The sequence below is a fragment of the Poecilia reticulata genome, chromosome 10 (assembly GCF_904066995.2).
Source record: "Poecilia reticulata chromosome 10, P_reticulata-male-v2, whole genome shotgun sequence".
Taxonomy (NCBI): Eukaryota; Metazoa; Chordata; class Actinopteri; order Cyprinodontiformes; family Poeciliidae; genus Poecilia; species Poecilia reticulata.
Window position 1 is genome coordinate 32,467,847 of NC_088839.1, and position 10,396 is coordinate 32,478,242.

The following is a 10,396-nucleotide window of genomic DNA, read 5'->3' on the forward strand; positions in this document are numbered from 1 at the left end:
TTAATAACTTAATATTTATAATAGTCCTGGAGGACCCTGAACAAAAGAAGAAGAAAATAAGGCGGAGTTGGAGGACCAAACCTCTTGTAGTAGACACAGAGGAACACAGCAACAGTCAAGTAGACAAATACATGAAAGAACACATTTTGTGGAAATATAAAACTATTAATATAGACCCAGTTACACTCAGCACATCTAGAAAAAACAAGGATCTAAAACTGAACCTTATTTGTTACAAAATCCAACAATTTAACCTGCAGCTACAGTTTGAGATATTCTGGTTCTGCAGAGCTGCGCTAGTTTTATCACATCCAACCCAAAAAATTCAGTCTTAGACCAACACAGGATGGTGCACAGCTATGTAATAAAAGGAAAATCATACCTGAATTTCAAATATTTTAATAAACACAGTCCTGCAGAGTGTGTCTATTTGTCTTGTTTCAATTGGACCAGAACTCCAGAACCACCTGGTTGAAGGTTCAGGCTTTTGGGATTTTTCTTTACTGGGTTTTTAAACTGTTCACTCTTTGTGTTTTGTGTGCATAAAACATTTCAGCAACAAAACAGTTCAAAGTGCTTTATATCCTGTAAACAAAAAATAAAAAGTCATAAAAATGTCACACAGTTGCTAATTGAGAACCAATAACAAACATTAAATCTGTTGAGAGCCATTGTTGTGCACCTAAAAATGTCACCGCATTATTTTTGGCTGTTTTACCATTTTGAAATATTGTTAAGACTTATGACTTATGTGAGATGGGAGCAGAAGTGGCAAAGGGGAACCTTTGTTTGGGGGGCGTTGCTTCCGGGTTGGTTTTGCGGCGGACTTCCTGTTTGCCTCAGACGTAGCCTGGATGCTGAAAGCAGGTTTTGGTTGTCCTGTTTCACTATTCTCCAGGTCAGTGCATGGTAAAAACTACTCTGTAAGAAGTCTATCTCTTATTTAACCAGCAGATGGCGCTGTTTCTGCGCACCTAACAGTTTATCAGCGCTGCGGAAGTCTCGCCGCTTTAGGTGATTAAAAGACCGCGATATCTTACCAACTCCGGGTTTTAGGATTTTTACTCTGCTTTTGTTTGAATAATGTACATTTATGTTGCTTGGTGACTCATAAAGTAGTTTAGAGCCTGAAAGTAAAGTGAGTTTAGTTGACGTTAAAGATAGAGAAACTTTTCTTTGTTCATGAATTCAGAGGTTAAAGTTGGAACAATGCTGTTAGACATGTTAATATGCAGCTGAATGCAGGAAAGATTTATCCTGTTTAATATTCTGTACCTTGGTTATTTTCATGCAAGTGAAAGATGGTAATGTGAAAAAGTGAAATTAATTACTACTTGTGAACAAGGTTTATAAAACAAAGGTTTAATATTGTACACTGTAAAAGGTTTGTTGGTTAAATAAATAATCTGGATGCTAAACGGTTTTAATCGCTGAATCCTGTTTTATCCTTCAGTCTTCATCCTGGTACCTGCTACACCACCACTGAAATCATCAAATATGTTGGTTAATATTCCATTTATTACGGGTCCAAAAGGACCTCAGTGTTTCAGCTGTTTGTTCCGGATTTGTGGTGCTGAAGGCGTCATAGTTCACGCTGCAGCCGGAAGTGACCCAGTTCTGATTGTTTTAACGTAATGTGACCTGGATCTGATCTTTTCATGGCAGTGTGAACAGCTCAGGTCGGATTCTTTCAGAATGTGATCCATATCCGATACGTATCCGATTAAAATGCGACCGTAACGTCCAGGCTGCATTTATCCGAACTGAACGTCACTGATTCTCAACAAATCTCACTATTCTGCTCCTGATAGGAAGAAAAACAACAACCATGACGGATTATATGAGGATTAAGTTGTTAATTTGCTGCTCCGGTTGGACAACAACTTCAAATATATAAGCTAAGCTCCACCGTTAGCCTCCATGTTCACTTCCGCAAACACTGAGCTCTTCTTCTTCTTCTCATGGCGGCTGGCAGAACGCTGACGCTACTGCGCCCTCTAGTGCGCATGCGGGACACTTTCAGGTCGTTTTCCCGGTAACACTGCAGAGCAGAACACATACAGGTCGCATTACTGGCTGTGTGAACGACCCGGCAAAAAACTCTGAATTGAGTCACTTCAGGCTGCGGTGTGAACGCAGCCATATTCATCAAGCTGCTTGGCGCCGCAGTCTAACGTGGCAAACACAAAACGAGCAACAGACCGAAGGACCTGTCCAGGAAACTGCTGCTAAAACTAAAATCAGAAGGTATGAGGCAACATTTGTGCTAAACGAATGTAATTATTATTTAATAGTGAATAAAATTAAGAAAATAATATTCTGAAATTTGATTTTTTTTGTTCAGATTTTTGCTTGTGGGGCTGAAGAACATCTGGAGTTGAATTGTCATTGAATCACGAGCAGTAATGAGACTTTTGGGGAAATTTGTCAAATCTTATATTTCGGGGTCTCAGAGGAATGGGGCTACATTTTTATTTGGTAAAAAATGTTAGTTTTTATTTCTCTTCATGAATTCTCACGTTGTGATGTTTTTTGGACAGTTTTTGGGAGAAACTGCAGAGAAAAGGATTGCAGTCAGCCCCCAGCCCAGCAGCGCTGACGTCCATCTCACCTGCACTTGTTCTGGTTCTGATCCAAACAGTGGGTCCAAACAGCTCCCTCATGCTGCCTGAGGCTTTGCTGTTAAACTGCTGACAGATACGACTGCAGTGGAGTAAAATGTTGCACAGTTACGTTTTATTTAACATCCAGTGCAGCCAAAATAAAGTAAGTTGCATTTTTGTTTACGTTTGTAAAGTTTCTTCTAAACTTTTAAGTGCAGATAAATCAGTGGTCATGATTTTCAAATCTCCAGAAGGACTTTTGTGTGTGTGTGTGTGTGTGTGTGTGTGTGTGTGTGTGTGTGTGTGTGTGTGTGTGTGTGTGTGTGTGTGTGTGTGTGTGTGTGTGTGTGTGTGTGTGTGTGTGTTTGGGGGTGTAAGTGAAACTTTTAAGGATCCTGATTCTGTTTTTTATTGACTAGACTGTTCTAAGAAGCCGCGCTTATCGCAGCCCCTCAGGGCGCCTGTGTTAATCCCCGGGAAAAGATGACATCAAATGGAAGCAGAGCAAAGGATTATGGGGGATGTTGTGGCGCTTGATCAGCTGCTGAGAACTGGATGGAGGGGAAGGAATCCTCCCCAGGTACGAGCAAACAAACCTGGAAATGGTAAGAAAAGGGAGAAACGCACAGAGTCTGAATCAGAAGAAGCAACCAACTCAGGTTAACGTTTCCTACAACACCAGTTTTCCTTTAGTTACTTAAATAACGGATACTTTATTTATTCCAAAAAGAAATTAAGGTAAGCATATCTTCAAAGAGTCACTTTGTATGGCGATGGAAGGGAGCAGATTGTGTCGCAGCTCATCTGCAGAGGCTTCTGACTGAAGACAGTTGCTGTGTGACAGTTGATGCTCCACAGTAACATCCACCACCGCTGGAAAGTTATCCTCTCTTCCAAGTTTTGAAATGTGCCTTTAAACTTTACTGGATTTAAGTTCTGGTTCTGACTGGGTGAGTCCAGAAGTCAACCTGTGGTTATCTTGGCTTCATGCTGAAGTATTTTTTAGGGCATTTTTCCCAGCTGATAGTCCGGTAGACATCTGCTCCACCTCCAGCTGCTGTGGTTCTGAGTCAGACCAACCTGTTCCCCTCCTGGCCTGTGGGGGCGCTGCACCAAGAACCACTGAAGGAAACGACACAAAAACCTCTGAAGACACTGAGAGCAACTTCCTGCTTCACCAGATGGAAACAAGATGGAGGATTTTAGCGGCTGGAGGATTTCTCTTTAGGCTAAAGACCAGGAGCCATTTCTGCTGCTAGTGCTAGGCTAGCACGTTAGCCTTGGTTGTATTTACCCAGAATGCCTTGCGCTGTAGTCCACTTCCTGGTATTTTTTCTTTTTTTATCCAGAAAGCTTCTTCTGGCAGAAAATAACATAAAGTTGAACTTTGGGAAACTTTTCCACTTTCTCAAAGACACAATTTGTTTCCATTTCTCTGGCTGAATCCATAAAGAACAACAAAGCGCAAACAATTTAACAGACAAAATTCTATTTTATTGGCAACAACATAAAACCCAAGAGAATTAAAATGTAAAACAGATGCTTGGAGGTTCCTCTTCCTAAATAAATGACTTCCAGATATCCTTTATCTGCTGCAGGTTTTTCTAGGCCTGACACTTTTGCCTTTGTCCTCAACTTGTCTGCTAAGATTAGATTTTAGGTCCACATTGGACAATATGTTGCCACGGATACCAGGAATTGAACGAAAACGAGCGAGAAGGCAGAAAAACACAGTGTAGTGTTTTCACTTTGATCAAGCCAGCGATCATCATAATGACGATAATCAGGGCCGCTGATCTCTGCTGCTGCTGCCTCTGATCCTGCTGTTAGTCCACGGCTGCCGGCAGCAGCAGGGAACATTAAAGACGCTGCACACGCAGGAAGTACGGCCACCTTCCAGCCTCCATGTTTGGTTCTGGAGCGCTGCACTAAATAAACTGTCAGACAGCAGTCAGTCACTCCACACCAGTGGAAAACTAACTGTGTTGCTCCTTATCTGGACCACAGCTAGGACCTTCTCTCTCTGTCTGTTATAAATTTATATCTTCTAGTGGTGAGACTCAATTAAAATCTATAAAATAAGAAACATTTTCAACTCAAAACCCATTTTCTGCTGCTAAATTATTGAATATGTAGACATCATGAGCTCAACAACAAATTGTTTTTAATCTGTTATTCATTAGCATTAGCTGTTGCTACATGTTAGCATTGAGATGCTACTTTAGGCTTGATTAGCTCCTCTGACAGGCTAACTGCTTTTAGCACAGCTTGAACACAACAACAGTCTTTTAATCAGATCGTTTTATGAAGCAGAAATTAACCCCTAGTGGGCCGAGAGAAGCTGCTTCGCCGCATCACTGCTGTTAGCGGATGTAGCTTGTGCGTCGGATTTATGGCTGTACTGGAAACCTACAAATATAAAAGGTTCCATCTAGAACGTTTGTAAATAAAATTTAAAAAATAAGGTTGAGATACAATTTTTAACATATTAAAATCAAAAGTTAAATTCCTTCAATTGAAAATGTTAAGCACAGCAGAAGGTATTTTTCTTTATTGTTCATGTTTTGTTTCTTTTTTCATCACATTGGCATTTTACTTAAAAAGAGACTTGGGAACACTTGTTTTTTTTTTAACTTTGCTCATTGGAAACAAAAACTGATAACTTTTTGGATGTAACTTCCAACATCCATCAGTTTATAATAATGTTCCTGCTTTTCTACAAAAACAATCTAGCATAAATTAAGCCATCAGTAATATCTCAGTAATAAGTGGCTGTAAGCTGATCTCCACATCTAGAGTTGGAAATCACTGTGATCTCCTTTCTGAGGCCGATGTAATGAGCACAAAGGCTGGTGTTGTTAAATATTTGTCTCGTTCTTCCTCTAATTACGCAGTAATGGGCCCATGCTGACTTCATTTGTCCCAGCGTGAGCGAGCGGTAAATAACGGCTCTTTAGGGGGAGTTTGAATGAGCCTCTCCTCATGGAGGAAGGGCCTCCACCATTGATCTCACCGTGAGTTATTCAGCTAGCTCGGAGAAAAACTGCTGCACGTCAGCTTACTGTTGAACTTTCCGCTGAAGGTCTTTATTTATCAGTGTCTGTAGCAATCAGGCTAATTGGAGAACGCAGCCTCTCCTGGACTCCTACCACAGACGGCAAATTAAACAAGGTCATGTATTTTTAAATCCAGGCAATTGGTCTGCATCCGGTGGAGTTTTTCTGTTTGCTGTTTCATACCATAAAAATAAAATGAGCTCAGATTTACGCTGTTAATCTTTGCTTCCAGACACTTTCTGGAACTTTTTTTGTGACTTAAGAGTCTGGAAGTAAATCTGCATGTCTCAGATTTAAATGTCTACACACTGAAACATTTCTCGTTCAGTCAGTTTGGAAAGAAAACATCCGAGAACATCAGCTGAACTTTGACTAGGCCGTGAGTCTTTGATTTAAACCATCTGGTGTATCTCTGGTTGTGTTTCTGTGGTTTTCCTCCACCAGTTTCTCTGAAACAGGATTATCAAAGTCCGTCCTGCAGCGTTGGACTTCGTTCACTCTGCAGGTTAATGTAGGAGAAACACGACCGAACGCTCAGATCTGGGCCGTGTCTGATCTTTTTTAATGTGATTCCAGTGGGAACAACCAAAGCGGTTTTGATCCGACTACGACGTCATTTTCTGTCGATGTTTTTGTCGTAACTCCACCGGCGGGAAAAGCATGTTAGCGGTTACGGAGAAGAACAGCAGCTGGGCAGAAACCTGTCCAGCTGGTTGAGGCGGGTCGCCCCAAACAAAACAGTTCACCGGTTTATTTCTGTTAATATTACTTTATTATTTTCCAATTTGGGACATTTTCCTTGCAGCAAGTTGGAGAAAAAAAAAGAAACAATTACACAACATGAATGGCGAAACAGTAAAAATCATATAACTGAATAAAGAACAAAATCAATCATGTTGATTCTGACATGGACGACTGAATGAAATGTGTTTCCTCCTGACGCCGTTGAGCCGCAACCAGAATTTCTCCTGGTTTTAGTGGGAAACTTTTATCTGAGTAACATTTCACACGGGAAACTTTCCCGGTATTTAAGTAGAATTGCTTGAAAGCAACTTACTTTTACTTGAGGACATTATTTTTACACTTTGCTGCTGAGTTGCTTGGTCTCCATGCTGCTGCTTTTTATCTGCAGTTCTGAATGAAATTACTATTACTGGATTATATTTAGAAATATCAGAATAGATGGGAAGATACGTCACATTTTGTATCAACCAAACGTTCAGCGCCCCGTTTTGCTTCACAGCATGAAATCCAATGAAACACATTGAAGATTTTGGGTTGTGATGTTAAAAAAAACCGATTCATCCACTTATTGAATTACTTTTTAACATGTAACTTCCAGTAATTCAGAAAATTCAATAGTTTTCCACACAACTCAGGTCATTCTTCTGTTTCTGTGAACAGCAGAGAAGCTCAGCAGGGAGCGACGGCGGCGGGTCGCAGTGAGGAATCCTTCTGCACCGATTCCTGCAAGTCCTGGATGGAAGCAGATCAAAGCATGAGAGAAAACAGCAACACGAGGTGAAGAGCCTCCGAAGAAAGCTGAATCACTTTCCATCAGCCGGAGACAGAAAAAGCTGCTTCTACATCCTCCAGGCTAACAGGGAGCATCTTGCTGAGAACAGAGGAGAGAGAGCACTTCATATTCAGAGCATCGTGACTTTCTGCAGAGGCTGGAAGGTTAAAACCTGATCGCTGCTAACCGAGCGATGAAACTGCATCTATTTACGACGTCTGGAGAAAAAGAGCGTCATCAAACAGGAGTCGGTCTGTAATTTATGTAACAGTGGACTTAACTTTATTGTCTTTGCAGAGACACAACAGCGGATTTAGCAACAAAACGTCAACACAGAGAAATACTGATATATATAAGTGTTAATGGTGCAGGTAGGAACGAAATCTAGAATAAATATACAAATAACATTGTTAAATATATATAACTTAGCCTTTTTAAACAGCCTATTTATTAAATATCTTAGTCAAACATTAAATAAATAAACACTACGGCCACATTTCTGTATTAAAATGTTTTCAGCTGTGACCTAAAAATCAAGGCATGTTAGTTCACACAAAAATAAAAGCATGAAAATGTACAACAAATAAAATAAATACAGTAAGGACAAAATCAAAAACACCGTTCAAATGTAGTGGGATCATTTATTTGATCATTTTTGAAGACAAATTACAAAATGCTGAGGAAATATCAGCAGGGTGTGAAAACTTACTGAGGTTTTTACTCTCAGTCTCACTAAATAAAACTGTTTCCTGACATTTAAAACAAAATTATAATTGTTGACATTTTACCAACAGCCACTATTTTAATTCTATGTTTAAAGTGTAATTATTTAGGGTTTTGTTTTTATGTTTCTGTGAGAATTGTGACATTTTCATGTGAATTATTTTTGCTGACAAACATTAATTTGACACCAGCAGAAATCTCCCTCCCATCACAACAACAGCTGGACTGATGTAGATTTTCAGAACGCCGTCAGTGGGATGAACTTCCAAACTGGCAACGCAGTAATCATCCCGCCTTTCACAGTAACATCCCCCTTTTCGTCCAGGTCTGTTGTGCTAAATGTCTGTTTTCAGGAAGCGTCGCGGCTTCAGACTGAAGCTGTAGCAGAAGCGGCACCTGGCTGGGGACGTGGAGAGACATCAGTCATGGAAATGAATGCTCACCCAGCAGGGGGGCGGCTGAAAGCGCTGATACTATTGTTTTTCTTAGAAGGAGATTTTCCTGTGAGTCTGAGTCATTTTCTGCACATGTAAATGGTTCCTTGCAGATTTAAACGCGTCGCATTCAGACGGCCTGGTGTGGGAGTTACGAGTCGCAGACTGGAGCCTTCCTGCTCCTCCGAGGTCTCACTGTATTATCAACAGATTTTAATTTGACCATTTTCCTTTATGCTTTTGAGTTTGAAAAGAGGACTAAAAGTAAATCAATGAAATCTAAAACGATTCAGTATTTTACGTTTAATCAGTAAATAAAGCAAATGGACAGTTATGATAAAAACATCGATTGAACATGTTTCCTCTGGTAAACCGCTCCACAATGTTGAAAGTAGGGCTGCATCTAGCAATTATTTTAGTTATTAATTATTCAATAACCGAAATAATTCTGATGATTAATTCATTAGTTGAATAAAAAAAACATTCTGCAGATTTTTTATTTAACCATTTAAACCATTTTGATGCAATATTATTAATACCTTGAAAGATGCAAACAAATAATTCAAGTTCTTTTTTAAATAAAAAGAAATAAACTGTAAATTTGCCAAAATAACAGTAACAGTGAAAGCATGATCATCATTGTAAATACAATACAAACATTTTACAGTTTTGGCTTAATTACAACTTTAATTACAACGTTGTTATTTCAGCAAATGTCCTTTTTTCAGTCTGTATTCTCCAGATAACAACTAAATTAGTTACTGAACGAGTTGCTGAATATTTCAGTAATTGATTCAATAATCATTTCATCTCCAGTTAAAAGCAGAATCTTCAAACCTGGCGCCTGTTGGATTTTTTTTTTGTAATATTCTTCAAACTGTAAAAAACAGACCTGGTTGTCCTCTTTGTGGCGCTCAAAATATTTTAAATTATTCTCATGTTGTAGTTTTAGACCAGCCGACTGTGAGTCTAATTGTACCAGACTCATTTTGAACTATAAGGCTGCAAATCATCAGATGTAGAAAATACCAGAGGAGTGAATACAGAGCCCTGTGGGACTCCGTGGCTAATTGCAGGAGATTCTGAGGTTTTGCTTTACGACGGGGCAAAATTAAAACGTTCTAGCAGGTAAAATCTGAAGCGCCTGACCTGTGAGATCCAGAAACACCAAACCAGATGCAGCGTTTTGTTTTTCTCCTGATAGTCTGGTCGACACGGTTCCTTCAGAAACAAAACCTCCAATGTTGGCTCCATTTCCAGCTGCTGCTGTTCACTTTCACACAGCATTGTGTCAAACGATCCAAGCCCGCTGAGCAAGTTGTTCCCCTCCTGGCCTGTGGGGGCGCTGCACCAAGAACCACTGAAGGAAACGACACAAAACCTCTAACGACACCAAGCGCAACTTCCTTCTTCAATCCAACAATGGAGGGGCGTCAGATTTTAGCCGTTGGAGGATTTCTCTTTAGTCTTTGGCTAAAGATCACGAGCCATTTCTCCTTTTAGTTTCATTTACCCAGAATGCCCTGCGCTGTAGTCCACTTCCTGCTTTTGGTCCGCTTGTGTCCACATATGCATTCAATCCACGCCAGAAACTGAGGTTTTTAGGCGGGCCAGTTTGCTTCTTTGATTCACATCAGAGTCCGATTACACATTCACACTTCTCCAAACGAACCGAACTTCGAAACTGGAGTTCGATTTAGGGCTGAAACGATTCCTCGAGTGATTCGAGTACCTCGATTATTAAAATTCCTCGAGGAAAATTGACCTGCCTCGAAGCTTCGTTAATTTATGTTTTATCATTTAGCGCAGTGTTTTTCAACCTTTTTTGAGCCAAGGTACGTTATTTTAATTGAAAAAATCTCGAGGCACACCACTAACCAAAAATGTAAACAAAGATACTCTGTAGACGCCTATATTACATATATAGTCATTCTTATCAAAGTCTCTTGAATAGGAATCAAATAAACACAAAAATGTATTATCACATTTTACATTTCTTACTTCAAATTGCACTTAACATGTCCACTTCAAAAATACACCTGAACAGCCACAACACTGTGGTGT

General features: G+C 39.9%; 1 long non-coding RNA gene across 1 annotated transcript; it reads left to right on the plus strand.

Annotated features, from left to right (window-relative positions):
* The first annotated feature begins 350 nt into the window (after positions 1 to 350).
* On the plus strand, positions 351 to 7,426 carry LOC108166605 (uncharacterized). Its single transcript, XR_001776960.2, has 4 exons — positions 351 to 898; positions 2,541 to 2,766; positions 3,023 to 3,183; positions 7,064 to 7,426. It is a non-coding gene; the product is annotated as an uncharacterized LOC108166605 (long non-coding RNA).
* Positions 7,427 to 10,396: the final 2,970 nt, after the last annotated feature.